Consider the following 16,406-nt stretch of genomic DNA (forward strand, 5'->3'; position numbering starts at 1 on the left):
TGGCCTGTCGAACGCTGGCTGCCGAGTGATCTGGCTGAAGAGCTGGAAGGGGGACGCGCATGCTAGAGCAAAATTATGTGCCATTCCATGCAGGGGTGAGTATTTGTTTGGCCCCGAGCTGAATGAAATATTTGTAAAAATATTTTAATCAGTGGGTCCATATAACATCCAGCGCCTGGATCCTTGGTATTATATCATCCAGGCTAAAATTGGAGTTTCGGAGTATTCCTCCGGACTCCTTCCTGTTAACAACTTTCAAAAATTCCCCCAACCGGCAGCAGGCCCTGGAAATAGAAATTTTACAGTTGAAGAAAAAGAGGGTCCTCGTGGAAGTCCCTAGGGGCCAGAAAGGAAAAGGATTTTATTCTCCCTTATTCCTAATTCCCAAACCTGATGGTTCATTTAGAACCATTATAAATTTCCGGAAGCTAAATAGGCTCCTGCAGTGTCATACTTTTAAAATGGAATCCATCAAGTCTGCAACTAAACTTCTGTTTCCCAGGTGTTTCATGACAGTCCTGGATTTAAAGGATGCCTACTACCATCTGCCTTTTTACCAGGATCACCAGCAATATCTCAGAGTGGCGGTACAGCTAGGCGTCCAGGTTAGGAATTTTCAATTCACCACTATGCCGTTAGTTCTGTCCATGGCACCGCGTATATTTACTAAAGTAATTGCGGAAGTCATGGCCTATTTGAGACAACAGGATACCCTGGTCATACCATACCTGGATGATTTCCTAATAGTAGGAGGGTCGGACGTCCAGTGCAGTACCTGGCTAAACTATATAAAATTATCTCTGCAAGGTCTCGGGTCAATCTGGAGAAGTCGCGGCTAGTTCCCTCAACCCGTCAGAAACACCTGAGCATTCTTCTGGACTCAGACCAACATTGTTTTCTACCGGAGGACAAAAAGTTGGCCATCATCCGCAAAGTCAGTGGAGTAAGAGACAATCCAGATCTGACATTAAGAGACGCAATGTCCCTGCTGAGTTCCATGACGTCTTGCATGCCAGCTGTACGGATGGGCTCAGTTCCACACCAGCACACTGCAGAACGAGGTGCTCGAAGCAGAAAAGAGGCTGCAGGGCCATCTGAGAGGAAAGTGGCGTTAGTCGGTTGCCACGATCAACAGTCTAGTTTGGAGGCTAAACCCGCTACATTTATCCAGAGGGGTACCATGGGGAATAAAGCCAGACAATATAGCTCACAGGGGAGACAGTCTAGCCCATGAGATGTGGACTGCCAGGGAAGCTCACTGTTCTTCAAATCTAAAGGAGCTTAAGGCCGTAAAATGTGTTTCTACAGTTTTTACCATCTCTGCAGGGTTCCCATTTGCGGATACACACCGACAACATGACAGTAATGGCCTATTTAAACCATCAAGGGGGACAAGGTCACAATCACAGATGTCCACTGCAGGCAACATTCTCACCTTAGCCGAAAAGCACCTCTTCCTATTGGCACTCCATATAAGGGGGAAGCACAATTTTCAGGCGGACTATCCCAGCCGACACTCCCTGCGCCAAAGGGAATGGTCCCTGGATCGGCAGGTTTCAAGCAGATAGTACATCTATGGGGTCTTCCGGTTGTAGACCTTTTTGCGACAACAAACAGGCAGGTCAGGAGGTTGGCATCGCTACGGGCATCGGACCAGCCAGAGATTATAGATTCCCTTCAGGTCCGGTGGAATTATACTCTGGCATATGCGTTTCCCCCAATGTGTTTGATTTCAGTTGGTCCTCAGGAAGATCAGGGAGGAGGGGGCGAGGGTAATACTGATTGCCCCCTCCTGGCCCAGGAGGCCATGGTTCTCCTGGCTAAGGGCGATGTCTGTGACCGACCCGTGGGTGCTGCCAACGAGCCCAGAGCTTCTCTCTCAGGGCTTATTCCGTCATCCTCAGATGGAGGGTCTCCACTTGATGGCGTGGAATTTGAGAGGAAGCTGCTGAGAGGGTTCTCAGTGCCCTTAATTGCTACTTTACTAAAGAGTAGGAAGGAAGTCACTACAAAGATTTATTGTAAAACCTGGGAAAGGTTTTTAAGGTTCCACTACGCTTCCTTGTCAGATCAGGTTCCAATTCAGGTGATTCTGGAGTTCTTGCAGAAGGGCCGAGAATTGGGATGATCAATCAATACTCTTAGGGTACAGGTGTTGGCATTGGGGGCATTGTATAACTATAACGTGGCAGGGAAGAGGTGGATCACTAGGTTCATCAAGGCCTCTGAGCGCAGTAACCCAGTTCATAATTGCTAGATTGCCTCCATGGGATTTAAAGCTTGTACTAGATACATTGATGGGCCCTCCCTTTTAACCCTTAGACTCGGACTCAGTGAAAGCGCTGACCCTTAAAATAGCTCTGTTAGTAGCCTTAACTTCCGCGAGACGGGTCAGTAACATTCAGTCGTTATCAGAAGATCCCCCTTTCCTGATGATCTATGAAGATAAGATAGTTTTGAAACCAGACCCAGCCTATTTACCGAAAGTCACTTCTAGGTTTCATAGGAGCCAGGAGATCTATTTACCACCTTTTTATGATAGCCCTGCTACAGCTGAAGAACAAAGGTTCCATACTCTAGATGTTAAGAGAGCTGCACTAGATTCCTTGGGAAGGACTCAGGCTTGGAGGCAAAGTAGGGCGCTGATTCCTTCCAGGGTCATGAAAGGAGTTGAGTGTCACAAAGAACTATATCGCCCGCTGGATAAGAGATGCCATCTGCCTGACCTATTCGGCCAGAGGGGAGTCTCCACCAGAGGGAGTAAGAGCTCACTCAGCACGAGCCATCGTGCTGGGTGGAGAAGGCAGATGTCTCCATTGATCTAATTTGCAACGTGGTCATCACCTTCCACCTTTTTATAGACCCTACCATCTTGATCTTTCGTCCTCTTCCAGTTTAGACTTTGGCTGATCAGTACTTAAAGGAAACCTGTCACCACGTTTTTGGAAGATGGGATAAAAATAGCGTTAAATAGGGGCAGAGGTGGGCGTTACATTAGTGTGTGTGTTATGCGTTTATTACCCACCTAAGTTGCCGAAATAACTTTGCAAAGTCTCCGTTTTCGCCTGTCAATCAGGCTGGTCAGGTCGCATGGGCGTTGTCTTCCCCCAGATTTGGCGTAGTTTTCCGTTGGTGGCGTAGTGGTGTGCGCATGCCCAAAGTCCGGAATCCTCTTCCAGGGGATTTAAAATAGCGCGGTGTTCGTTATTGCATTGGTGATCGGTGGGCGCGGCCATCTTCCTTTGGCCGCGCGTGCGCAGAAGCGGCGCTCTGCTGGCCGCGGCTTCAAGAAAATGGCCGCCGCGATATCCATCTGCGCACGCGCGGCATCCCGCGGCCATTTTCCTGAAGCCGCGGCCAGCAGAGCGCCGCTTCTGCGCACGCGCGGCCAAAGGAAGATGGCCGCGCCCACCGATCACCAATGCAATAACGAACACCGCGCTATTTTAAATCCCCTGGAAGAGGATTCCGGACTTTGGGCATGCGCACACCACTACGCCACCAACGGAAAACTACGCCAAATCTGGGTGAAGACACCACGCCCATGTGACCTGACCAGCCTGATTGACAGGCGAAAACGGAGACTTTGCAAAGTTATTTCGGCAACTTAGGTGGGTAATAAACGCATAACACACACACTAATGTAACGCCCACCTCTGCCCCTATTTAACGCTATTTTTATCCCATCTTCCAAAAACGTGGTGACAGGTTCCCTTTAATGCTGTGGTAACACCCCCCCCCCCCCCCCAGGTGATAGTCTCTGAAAGTCTCTCTTTGGGTGCTGTCGTGGCTATAGAAAAACCAGTTATTACGTACCGGTAATAGGATTTTACAGAGTCCACGATAGCACCCGCACATTCCCTCCCGTTATTGAGCATTGGATTTCATGCACTCTGAAGGAAGGTGTGTTAGATATTCACTCTATAGAGGTGATGGTATTGTATAGTGTAAGTAACATGTTTGTTGTATACTAATACTTTGAAAACCAACTGAGAAGGTGAGGGGGACCGCCCCCCTTTTTAACCTGTAGGTTCCTATCCTGATGGTGGGCGGATCCCCTCTCTCGTTGGGTGCTGTCGTGGACTCTGTAAAATCCTATTATTGGTACGTAATAACCGGTTTTGGATATATGAATGAATGCTTTTCCATAATTTCTGGATATGAATGCACCCCCACAAGTGATGGGGTATATCTGTATTAGCTGAACCACATTTGGAGCATGAAAAGGTAGTCCCAGGAGACATCTTTGATTGTATGTAAGGGGTTATATACAGTGTCTTGCAAAAAGTATTCGGCCCCCTGGAACTTTTCAACCTTTTCCCACATATGATGCTTCAAACATAAAGATACCAAATGTAAATTTTTGGTGAAGAATCAACAACAAGTGGAACACAATTGTGAAGTTGAACGAAATGTATTGCCTATTTTAAATTTTTGTGGAAATTCAAAAACTGAAAAGTGGGGCGTGCAATATTATTCGGCCCCTTTAACTTTAATACTTTGTTGCACCGCCAATTACTGTGATTACAGCTGCAAGTCGCTTGGGGTATGTCTATTAGTTTTGTACATTGAGAGACTGAAAAGCTTGCCCATTCTTCCTTGAAAAACAGCTCGAGCTCAGTGAGGTTTGATGGAGATAGTTTGTGAACAGCAGTTTTCAGCTCTTTCCACAGATTCTCGATTGGATTGAGGTCTGGACTCTGACTTGGCCATTCTAACACCTGGATACGTTTATTTGCGAAGCCTTCCATTGTAATTTTGCTTTATGCTTGGGATCATTGTCTTGTTGGAAGGCAAATCTTTGTCCCAGTCTCAGGTCTTTTGCAGACTCCCAACAGGTTTTCTTCAAGAATGGTCCTGTATTTGGCTCCATCTTCCCATCAATTTTAACCATCTTCCCTGTCCCTGATTAAGAAAAGCAGGCCAAAACCATGATGCTGCCACCACCATGTTTGACAGTGGGGATGGTGTGTTCAGGGTGGTGAGCTGTGTTGCCTTTACGCCAAACATATCGTTTGGCATTTTTGCCAAAAAGTTCAATTTTTGGTTTCATCTGACCAAGAGCACCTTCTTCCACGTGTTTGGTGTGTTTCCCAGGTGGCTTGTTGCAAACTTTACACAATACTTTTTATGGATATCTTTGAGAAATGGCTTTCTTCTTGCCACTCTTCCATAAAGGCCAGATCAGATTTGTGCAGTGTACGACTGATTGTTGTCCTATGGACAGACTGTCCCACCTCAGCTGTAGATCTGCAGTTCATCCAGAGTGATCATTGGCCTCTTGGCTGCATCTCTCATCAGTCTTCTCCTTTTTTGATATGAAAGTTTAGAGGGATGTCCGGATCTTGGTAGATTTGCAGTGGTATGATACTCCTTCCATTTCAATATAATCGCTTGCACAGTGCTCCTTGGGATGTTTAACCCCTTCCCGACGCCGGACGTAATAGTACGTCCGGCGTCGGCAACCCTGCTTTGATGTGCACTCCGGCGGTGAGCGCACATCAAAGCCGGGACATGTCAGCTGTTTTGAACAGCTGACATGTGCCCGCAATAGGCGCGAGCAGAATCGCGATCTGCACGCGCCTATTAACTAGTTAAATGCCGCTGTCAAACGCAGACAGCGGCATTTAATTTTGATGTCGTTCAAAAGTACAACTCGTCCCGCAAAAAATAAGCCCTCACATGGCCAAATTGACGGAAAAATAAAAAAGTTATGGCTCTGGGAAAGAGGGGAGCGAAAAACGAAAACGGAAAAAGCTCCGGGGGTGAAGGGGTTAAAGTTTTGGAAATCATTTTGTATCCAAATCCAGTTTTAAATTCTCCAAAACAGTATCACGGACCTGCCTGTTGTGTTCCTTGGTCTTCATGATGCTCTCTGTGCTTCAAACAGAACCCTGAGACTATCACAGAGCAGGTGCATTTATACGGAGACTTGATTACACACAGGTGGATTATATTAAAGAGAATCTGTCACCCCAAAATCGGCCTATAAACTAAGGCCACCGGCATCAGGGGCTTATCTACAGCATTCTGTAATGCTGTAGATAAGCCTCCAATGTATCTTGATAGATTATACCCACCCAGGGGCGGTTCGGGTCCGATGGAAGTTGTGGTCCGGGTCTGGCATCTCCCATCTTCACTAGCTACATGTGAACTAGAATGCTCGTGCATGGAGCACAAGCGAAGCAGTGCACAACACGTGCCCCACTAGCTTTCTTTGTAGACCTCAGTAATGTCCAAAAAAGGAAAAAAAAAAAAAGCTGGAAGGTAAATTTTACAGCCACACTGGACACTATCTAGCTACACTATCTGACTGATATACAACCGCCTAACTAGCTAAAATCTTGTTAACAGTGGCAGCGTCATGAGCAGCCTCTCTGCGCAGTTAGTGGCAAAATGACGCTAAAACAAGATGTCCACTATTTATATGGAGAGGGACATGTGATTTCAGCAGCCAATGACATAAGCCGTGGTGTCAGGACATTGTGGGTGTTTCCTGTGCCCTGATTGGCTAGCTGCAATGTGCACACATAAAGCTAAGGAAAAAAAAATAACTGCCGTGCTGTGCTTACAAGAATGCCGCGCCTCTGAGCTCTGAAAACCCCCTCCCCTCATCAAACATGTGCCAAATGCTCATGATACACCACCGTTATCGTTGCTAAAGTGCTGAAAATACTTTTGTGGCAACGCAAATATTTTCCCGCACTTTTACCGAATGTTAACAAACAGGCTGTCCATGCATGTGCTGTGACTGTCACACAACCGTGACACATGCAGCTGCGGCACCGATCAGCCGGCACGATCCAGGAAGCAGGGCTCCCTCTGCAGCTTATTTGCTCCACTCTACTCTCTGACCAGCGGGCATGATTTCACCATCGATCAGAAGTGGTGTTTACTGGTCTTTCATGCACATGACAGTGTAGCAAACACTGGATGTTCAGGCCCCCCCATTCAAGTGAATGGGGTCCGGGGTTCGAGTACTGTTCTGGTGCCCGAACCCGAACTTGTTGTAACTGTTCGGCCAAACTCGCCGGACCCAAATATCCAGCTGTCCGACCATCTCTATTTGTGACAAGTTGGTGGCAGCTTTAGAGGTTTTCATGACACAGACTAATGGAAAAGTCGCTCATCTCTATTTCCTAATCATCATTTAGTGTTGAGTATAGTTTCCCTTACTCTTCTAAAACTGTAACTGTTGGAATTTTTTTCTTACAAAACACTCAACCTCTATTCTAGGTTATAAAGTGCCTAGAACAAAAAAAAACAGAACACCTGACAAATTACGCACACCCCAATTTCTTATGCCACCACCACTCAAACACACGGGGTGATGAGTTCCCGAAATCTGTTACTGTCAGACAATCAAAAAAGGTCACACACTCTCACAAAGGCTATAGGTTCTTTAGAGCGAATATACTGTACAGTGATTACAATAAAATAAACAGTGCTTAAAATATATAAAAAGTTTTAAAAAAATGACACGCAAATATGCAAAACCGTTATAAAATATAAAAGGGAGAAATAACAGAAAATACCTAAATGTTTCTGTCTGCAGTTATCCTGATTTCCTGAGGGGAGGGGAGTAATTCATGGAGCACATCAGCCTATAAGCTGACCCCCACATGTGAACACTTCTCTTTGTATAACCCAGCTTTTTATAGCCCAGACCAGAGGCTCATTTTTCCAGGATGACTTGGATTGGTCTATTGAACCACTTCACCCCGAAGCCTGTTTTCACCTTCCTGACCAGGCCAAATTTTACAATTCTGACCACTGTCACTTTATGTGGTTATAACTCTGGAACGCTTCAACGGATCCCACTGATTCTGAGAATGTTTTCTCTTGACATATTGTACTTCATGATAGTGGTCAAATTTTATATGACTTACATTTGTTTGTGAAAATATTGGAAATTTGACAAATTTGAACAATTTTGAAATTTTCAGACTTTAAATTTTTATGCCCTTAAAGAGTTATGTCAAAAAAATAGTTAATAAGTAACATTTCCCACATGTCAAGTTTACATCAGCACAATTTTTTAAACATAATTTTTTTGTTAGACAGTTATAAGGGCTAAAAGTTGACCAGCGATTTCTCATTTTTCCAACAAAATTTACAAAACCATATTTTTTAGGGATGACATCACATATGAATTGATTTTGAAGGGCCTATATGACAGAAAATACCCAAAAGTTACACCATGCTAAAAACTGCACCCCTAAAAGGTGCTCAAAACCACATTCAAGAAGTTTATTAAGCCTTCTGGTTCTTCAGTAATTAATGGAATGTGGATGGAAAAAATGAACATTTAACTTTTTTCACTAAAATTTTACTTTAGACACAATATTTCTTTATTTTCACAAAGGTAACAGAAAAAAAAAATAAAAATTTACCCCAAAATTTGTTGCGCAATTTCTCCTGAGTATGCGGATACCCCATATGTTGGGGGAAACTACTGTTTGGGTGCATGGCAGGCCTCAGAAAAGATGGAATGACGTTTTGGAACCCAGATTTTGATGGAATGTTGTGCAGGTGTCATGAAGCGTTTCGATAGCCCATGATGTGCCTAAACAGTGGAAACCCCCCACAAGTGACCTCATTTTGGAAACTAGACCCATCAATCTACCTGATCACAGCACCATATCTATACTACAGTGTGCGGTAACACAGCTCCTGCGGCACCGTGTACATACAGAGCAAGTTGGGAAGGGGTTTCTAGATGCTGTCTATGAATGGATGGATGAGCCAAGTTGTGCCCTTTCAAATACTTGTGCCTTCCTGTACAGACAATAGGAAATGTTCCTTCTAGTACATAGTTACATATAGTTACATAGTTATTAAGGTTGAAGGAAGACTTTAAGTCCATCTAGTTCAACCCATAGCCCAACCCAATATGCCCTAACATGTTGATCCAGAGGAAGGCAAAAAACCCATGTGGCAAAGAGTAAGCTCCACCATGGGGAACAAAATTCCTTCCCGACTTCACATACGGCAATCAGACTAGTTCCCTGGATCAACGCCCTATCAAGGAATCTAGTATATATACACCCTGTAATATTATACTTTTCAAGAAAGGCATCCAGTCCCCCTCTTAAAATTTAAGCAGTGAATCACTCATTACAACATCATACGGCAGAGAGTTCCATAGTGTCACTGCTCTTACAGTAAAGAATCCGCGTCTGTTATTATGCTAAAACCTTCTTTCCAACAGACTTAGAGGATGCCTCCTTGTCCCTGTCTCAGGTCTATGATTAAAAAGATCATCAGAAAGGTCTTTGTACTGTCCTCTCATATTTATACATTAAAATAAGATCACCCCTTAGTCTTCGTATTTCCAAACTAAACAGCCCCAAGTGTAATAACCTATCTTGGTATTGCAGACCCCCCCCCCCAGTCCTCTAACCTTGGTCGCTCTTCTCTGCACCCGCTCTAGTTCAGCTATGTCTTTCTTATACACCGGAGACCAGAACTGTGCATAGTATTCTAAGTGTGGTCGAACTAGTGACTTGTATAGAGGTAAAATTATGTTCTCCTCATGAGCATCTATGCCTCTTTTAATACATCCCATTATTTTATTTGCCTTTGTAGCAGCTGCCTGACACTGGCCACTGAATACGAGTTTGTCATCCACCCATACACCCAGGTCTTTTTCATTGACGGTTTTGCCCAGAGTTTTAGAATTAAGCACATAGTTATACATCTTATTACTTCTACCCAAGTGCATGACCTTACATTTATCCCCATTAAAGCTCATTTGCCATTTATCAGTCCAAGCTTCTAGTTTACATAAATCATCCTGTTATATAAAATTGTCCTCCCCTGTATTGATTACCCTGCAGAGTTTAATAAATGTTAAAAAGAAGAGTGCCCAATACTGATCCCTGTGGTACCCCACTGCTAACCGCGACCCAGTCCGAGTGTGCTCCATTAATAACCACCCTTTGTTTCCTATCCCTGAGCCAGCTCTCAACCCACTTACACATATTTCCCCCTATCCCCATTATTCTCATTTTATGTATCAACCTTTTGTGTGGCACCGTATCAAAAGCTTTTGAAAAGTCCATATACACTACATCTACTGGCTTCCCTTGGTCCAGTCCGGAACTTACCTCTTCATAGAAGCTGATCAAATTAGTCTGACATGAACGGTCCCTAGTATACCCGTGTTGATACTGGGTCATGAGGTTATTCCTCTTCAAATACTCCAGTATAGCATCCCATTTGCTAACATCCCTCTAAGCTAAAGGTACCGTCACGCTCAGCGACGCTGCAGCGATATAGACAACGAGCCGATCGCTGCAGCGTTGGTGTTTAGGTCGCTGTAGAGACTTCAAACACAGCAGCTCCAGAACGATGCAGGAGCGATCCTGTGACGTAACGGTGACTCACTTATCGTTCTCACAGGTCGTTAGCTCCATGTAAAACATTGCTGGCATTGTTGCTTTTGCTGTCAAACACGCCGATACACGCCGACCTGACGACCAAATAAAGTTCTGGACTTCTAGCTCCGACCAGCGATATCACAGCGGGATCCAGATCACTGCTGCGTGTCAAACACAATGAGATCGCAAACCAGGACGCTGCAACGTCACGGATCGTTGTCGTTCTCGTTGTAAAGTTGCTGAGTGTGAAGGTACCTTAAGAATCCAGGAGTAAAGGTGCCAGGATTGACACCTACCTCCAGCAAAAGCCCCTTTGTGCTTACAATACTGGTATATCCAGTTTCACCCTTTTGTCAATTAAATGCAACTCTGCTGCCTGATTGATTTCAATTATTAATTATTTATTTTCCCATCCCCATGACGGCAAGTAATGTGAGAGATGGTCTCAGCCCCCCAGGAACAGGAAACCTGCATAGGAGATAAAAGATGGGGGCGGCACCTCTCCTCAGTTTGGTTTCCTGTTCCTGCGGGGAACCTGCGCATCGTCGCAGAGGGATCTCTCTCTGTGGTGCCGATCCGGAGGCCGAGACCCGCGGCAGGAGTAGCTGGCGGCGTGTATGGCCGCATCTCTCACCAGCGGTGGGATGAGGCGCTGAGTTGGCGGTGTCCTTTCCGCTGAGGGCTCCCCGGTGTCCGCTCCTGGCCGGAGCAGAGGCGTGCACAATCACTAGGCTGGCACCGGGGTGAATGGGAGTACTTCCGGGTTCAACCGGAAGTAGCGTCACACGCCGAGGAGAGCGGTGTGCTGACACTCCTGGAGGGAGGAAGTTCAGGGACTCTCACACCGCTCCCTCCCCTGTACTATATTAAGTGGCAAGGCATGAGCAGCAGTGCCATTAGCCTCTCCAACATGGCGGACCCGACTGCGTAATCTCCGGGTCCAGTGGACGTTCCACAGGCCCCCGTGGTACTAAAGGTTCGGTGGGGTGAGTGCCTTTGTAAGGCAAAATGACATAAGTAACACAGTATCTCTGTATTATTTTGTGCAGGGGAGAAAAGTTACGGCCAAGCAGAAAAACAAAGTCTGCGCACCCTGTGATAAAGCTCTCCCTAAAGCTTACGACAAATGGATCTGTCGCTTATGTATGCAACAGACTGTGGCTGAGGAGTCTTCATCCCTAACAATGGCTTTTATATTTTGGAGTAATGATGAAGTAAAAATCACAGTAAAGGAGCAAATGAAACAGCATGGGTTACATAGCTCCGAAAATCCATCTCCTAAACCTGCCCAAACCTCTGACGTGGAATCAGGAGGCAAACCAGGGGAATTGCCACCTGATGATGACTCCGATTTAGACTCTTCAGATGAAGAGTATGGTCGGCCGTATGTACTATCTGATGATGTCGGGAAACTACTTAAACTAGTTAGAGCAACATTGGACGTTGAAACACCAAAAGAACATAAAACAACCAAAGATTCTATGTTTAGCAACTTAGAAGGGAAAAAACAGAGTCTTCCCCTTTCACGAAAACGTGTTAAACTTAATTAAAAAAGAGTGGAAAAAAAAAAAAAAAAAAAATGTCAGTTCCTCAGGCCCTTAAGCGCAAATATCCATTTGAGGAAGAAATCTGTGAAAAGTGGGAAAAAGCTCCTAAATTGGACTCGGCAATTGCAAGCACTTTCAAGGGCATTGCGCTTCCCTTCGAAGACATGGGGGCTCTTAGAGACCCTCTCGATAAAAAGGCGGACGCCTTCATAAAATCGGCATGGGAAGCATCGACGTGGGCATTTAAGCCAGGAGTGGCCACCACTTGAACAGCTCGGGCCATGATAAAGTGGTTAGAGGAATTGAGTGAGCAAATAAGGGACAAATGTCCAAGGGAGAGACTCTTAGAGGTAATACCCTCACTTCAACATGCGGCAGAATTCCTGGCAGATGCCGCCATTGACTCAGTGCGATTTTCTGCCCGTGCATGTGCCCTCTCCAACTCTGGTAGAAGGGCATTGTGGCTAAAAAATTGGTCGGCGGACTTTCAGTCTAAAGTCAAATTGTGTGCAGTCCCTTGTGAGGGCCAATATCTATTTGGGAAGGCACTAGATGAGATTCTAGAGAAGGCTGCGGGTAAGAAAAAAAAACACACTTCCCACCTCCCCCCTTCTCAAGACGACGGTGGAATGATAACCGGCATTCCTTTCGGGGAGGGAAAAACAGGACGTAGTAGGCCAGGAGATAGGTCTACACGTGGGAAGCCCTGGGGTGAGAGGAGAGAAAGGGAATATCTCTTTAATAAACCTCCTCAGAAAACAGACCCCAAACAGAAATGACGCCGATATCCGGGTGGGAGGGAGGCTTCGATATTTTGCCCACCAATGGGAAAAACTACAAATATCACAGGGGGTAATATCCCTTTTGACAGAAGGCCTGCGTCTAAACTTCACCTCCCTCCGTCCGCATCGAGTAAAAATAACCCATGTCGCAAAAAGAAATCAGGCAACATTGGAAAGGGAAGTCCGTCTCCTCAGGGAAAAATGAGTTCTCGTAAAAAGTACCAACACAAGAAATTGGGAAAGGGTTTTACAGTACCCTATTCCTCACGCCAAAGCCGGATGGTTCGCTAAGAACAGTTTTCAATCTAAAATCCCTAAATAAATATATCAAAGCAGAAAGATTCAAAATGGAGACGTTAAAAACTACGACAAAACTGCTATATCCAGGCTGTTACATGGCAGTAATAGACCTCACAGATGCCTATTATCATGTTCCCATTTGTGTGGAGCATCAGCAATTCTTAAGGCTAGTAGTAGAAATAGATCAAATCCCTATTCATCTACAGTACCAATGTCTCCCTTTCGGAGTGTCAGTGGCTCCCAGAATCTTTACAAAGATAACTTCAGAGATGGCATAGTTAGTAAGAAAGGAAAATCTTACTAATACCTTATCTAGACGACTTTCTCATTGTAGCGGACAGCCAGGAAGAATGCATAATGGCAGTCTCAAAAGTACGGGACCTATTGTCCAGGTTAGGATGGTTGATGAATTTAAAAAAAATCAAAAATGCTTCCAGTCCAGAAACAGGAATTCCTGGGAATTCAACTGGACTCAACCGAGCAAATTTATATCCTTCCGGACAGGAAAATCAACGCCATAAAACAAAAAATAAATCAAACACGACCAGACCGGCCCATCTCGTTAAGAGAAGCCATGTCCCTTCTGGGGATGTTGACAGCCACAATCCTAGCAGATCGGTGGGCACAATTGCATTCAAGGGAACTACAATGGCAAATACTAACCGAACAAACAAAAGGTCCCCACAATTTAAACCGGAAGATCGTTCTATGGCCACAAGCGCAGGACTCTTTAGATTGGTGGCTAAAAATAGGAAATTTCAAAAACAGGGTACCATGGTCAGTTCAAAGCCCAGATGCGAGCCCTCTCGGCTGGGGAGCACATTTGGAAGATCAGATTCTGCAAGGCAGATGGGATCCTCAGATGGAGCTAGCATCTTCCAACCTAAAGGAGCTATCAGCAGTAAGACTGGCAGCTCTGCAGATAGGAGAGATTATCAAAGGGAAGCACCTAGTGGCTTTGTCCGACAACAGCACGGCAGTCTCCTACATAAATCGACAAGGAGGAACAAGGTCAAGATCTCTGTTAGAAGAAACCAAAAGGCTATTTTCATGGGCAGAAAATCACCTCCTTTCATTGACAAATACACATTTGAAAGCAACAAACAACCTTGTCGCTGACTTCTTGAGAAGGCTAATCAGGCTAATCAGAACTAATGGTCTCTAAACCAGGGAATTTTTGGGGAAATCTGTGCCCTCTGGGGTATTCCACAGATAGACCTCTTTGCCACAAAACAAAACCGGAAGGTAGAAAGGTTCTATTCCCTGAATCCACAAGAGAACCCAGAAGGAGTGGATGCGCTGTTATACCAATGGAAGTTCCAACTGGCCTACGCATTTCCCCTGATTCCACTAATTCCAACAGTGTTGAAAAAAATTCGGGAGGACGCGACACGAATAATACTGATTGCACCCTTCTGGCCGAAGAGGGCCTGGTTCACCTGGCTCAGACGTTTGTCCATATCAGACCCATGGATCCTTCCAGATGTGCCGAATTTGCTACACCAGGGTCCAGTGTTCCATCCTCAAGTACACAGTCTACATCTCACTGCCTGGAACTTGAGGGGACTCTTGTTAGCCAAAGGTTTCTCAGCTCCGTTAATTTCTACTCTGCTATCCAGCAGGAAAAAAACTACATCCAATAAATATCAAAAAATCTGGGAAAATTTTCTAGAGTTCTAAGGGCGTCGCCTATCAACCACCACCCAAAAAGTTCCAATAAGGGAAGTTTTAGAGTTCCTTCAAAAAGGTCTGGAACAGGGGTTGTCTACCAGCACCCTAAAAGTGCAAGTCTCAGCACTTGGTGCCTTATTTGATCAAAAATTGGCTGATCACCCCTGGGTTTACAGGTTCATCCGAGCCTCCTTCACAGCCAGGCCTTTTAAACCTCGGCCAAAGGTTGCTCCCTGGGATCTAAATTTAGTGCTCCAGGCCTTAACCTCTCCTCCTTTTGAGCCTCTTAACTCCATATCTGAAAAATCTCTAACCCTAAAAACTGTTCTCCTGGTTGCCCTGACTTCGGCCTGTCGCATTAGGGAGATCCAGGCTCTCTCTATTGATCCTCCATACACTACAATCCTGGAGGACAGGGTAATAATCAAAACTGACCCGGCCTTCTTACCAAAGGTCAATTAAAAATTCCATAGGGACCAGGAGATAGTTTTGCTCCAATCCAAAATCCCAGGAGAACAAACCTTTCATTGCCTTGATGTTAGACGTTGCCTAATCCAATATCTGGAGGTGTCAAAATTATGGCGTCAGTCTTCAGCCCTTTTTGTTTCCTTTCAGGGAGCAAACAGGGGTAAAAAAGCCACAAAATCTACTATTGCATGCTGGCTCCGCATGGCTATTGCACTTTCTTATTCATCTGCGGGGCGATGCACTCCACTAGGGGTGACAGCACACTGCACAAGAGCTATCGCCACATCCTGGGCGGAGAGGGCAAACGCGTCGATAGAACAAATTTGTAATGCGGCAGTATGGTCTCCACCCTCTACCTTTTTTCACCACTATAGGTTAAACTTGGGGCTTTCAAGTCTTGCCTTTGGGAGGAAAGTCTTATCGGCTGTTGTCCCACCCTAGGAGTCTTCTTCCATTTTCTCCTCTCACGTTAGGTGCCGTCATGGGGATGGGAAAAAATGATAATTACTTACCGGTAATTTGATTTTCCAGATCCATGATGGCACTGTATTAATTCCCGCCCTATCTTGGTGATGGTTGAGTATGGCATTAAAAAAAAAAAAAAAATTAAATAATTTTTTTTTTAAATAAAAAAAAAATAAAAAAAATGTGTATATATAAGAACCAGGGTGGATAAAAATCAATGTTTTTTTTAAAAAATCAAAAAAATCGGATTTTTTTGATTTAAATCGGATTTTTTTGATTTAAATCGGATTTTTTTCAATAAACTGCTTTTTGAGGAAAATATTTTACCATCCAAAGGTTCTTCCATCATGAGATAAAGCTGAGTTGTTTAACTCAGTAGAATAAAGGCTGTATATGTGTAACATTCACAATGCCATGCTCTTCCAGAGGTTTCTGTAGGATTAGTGGGCAGTTTCTCTCCTATATTATCACAGACGCTCGCTTTACTTACGCAGTTCTCAAAACTGAATTTGACTCCGCAGAGGTCCCAGCCTCTTCTTCATGGCAAAAATGTTACAACATGAACAGAGTTGAGAAAAAGACCTTAATCCTATTGTTCTACAAACCTATGAATACAGAATCAACCCCTTCAGTGCCAAGTCCAAGAAGTTAGACAATATGTTTCTGATTGTTTGGAGTGGAATAGATCTGCACAACACAAGAAGAATGTGAATCTAAGTGTTTTGAGGAGGAAGGGCAAGCAGACAAAAAAATGAAAGTGAAACTTTGAGCACAATACTGCAGCATAGCCA

General features: G+C 44.8%; 1 protein-coding gene across 1 annotated transcript in view; it reads left to right on the forward strand.

The window, feature by feature from the left end:
• Positions 1 to 16,406, forward strand: part of LOC143768074 (uncharacterized) — an 804,664-nt gene that overhangs the window by 323,521 nt on the left and 464,737 nt on the right. The window lies entirely within an intron of this gene.

This window comes from Ranitomeya variabilis, chromosome 4 (assembly GCF_051348905.1).
Source record: "Ranitomeya variabilis isolate aRanVar5 chromosome 4, aRanVar5.hap1, whole genome shotgun sequence".
In the NCBI taxonomy this organism is placed as follows: Eukaryota; Metazoa; Chordata; class Amphibia; order Anura; family Dendrobatidae; genus Ranitomeya; species Ranitomeya variabilis.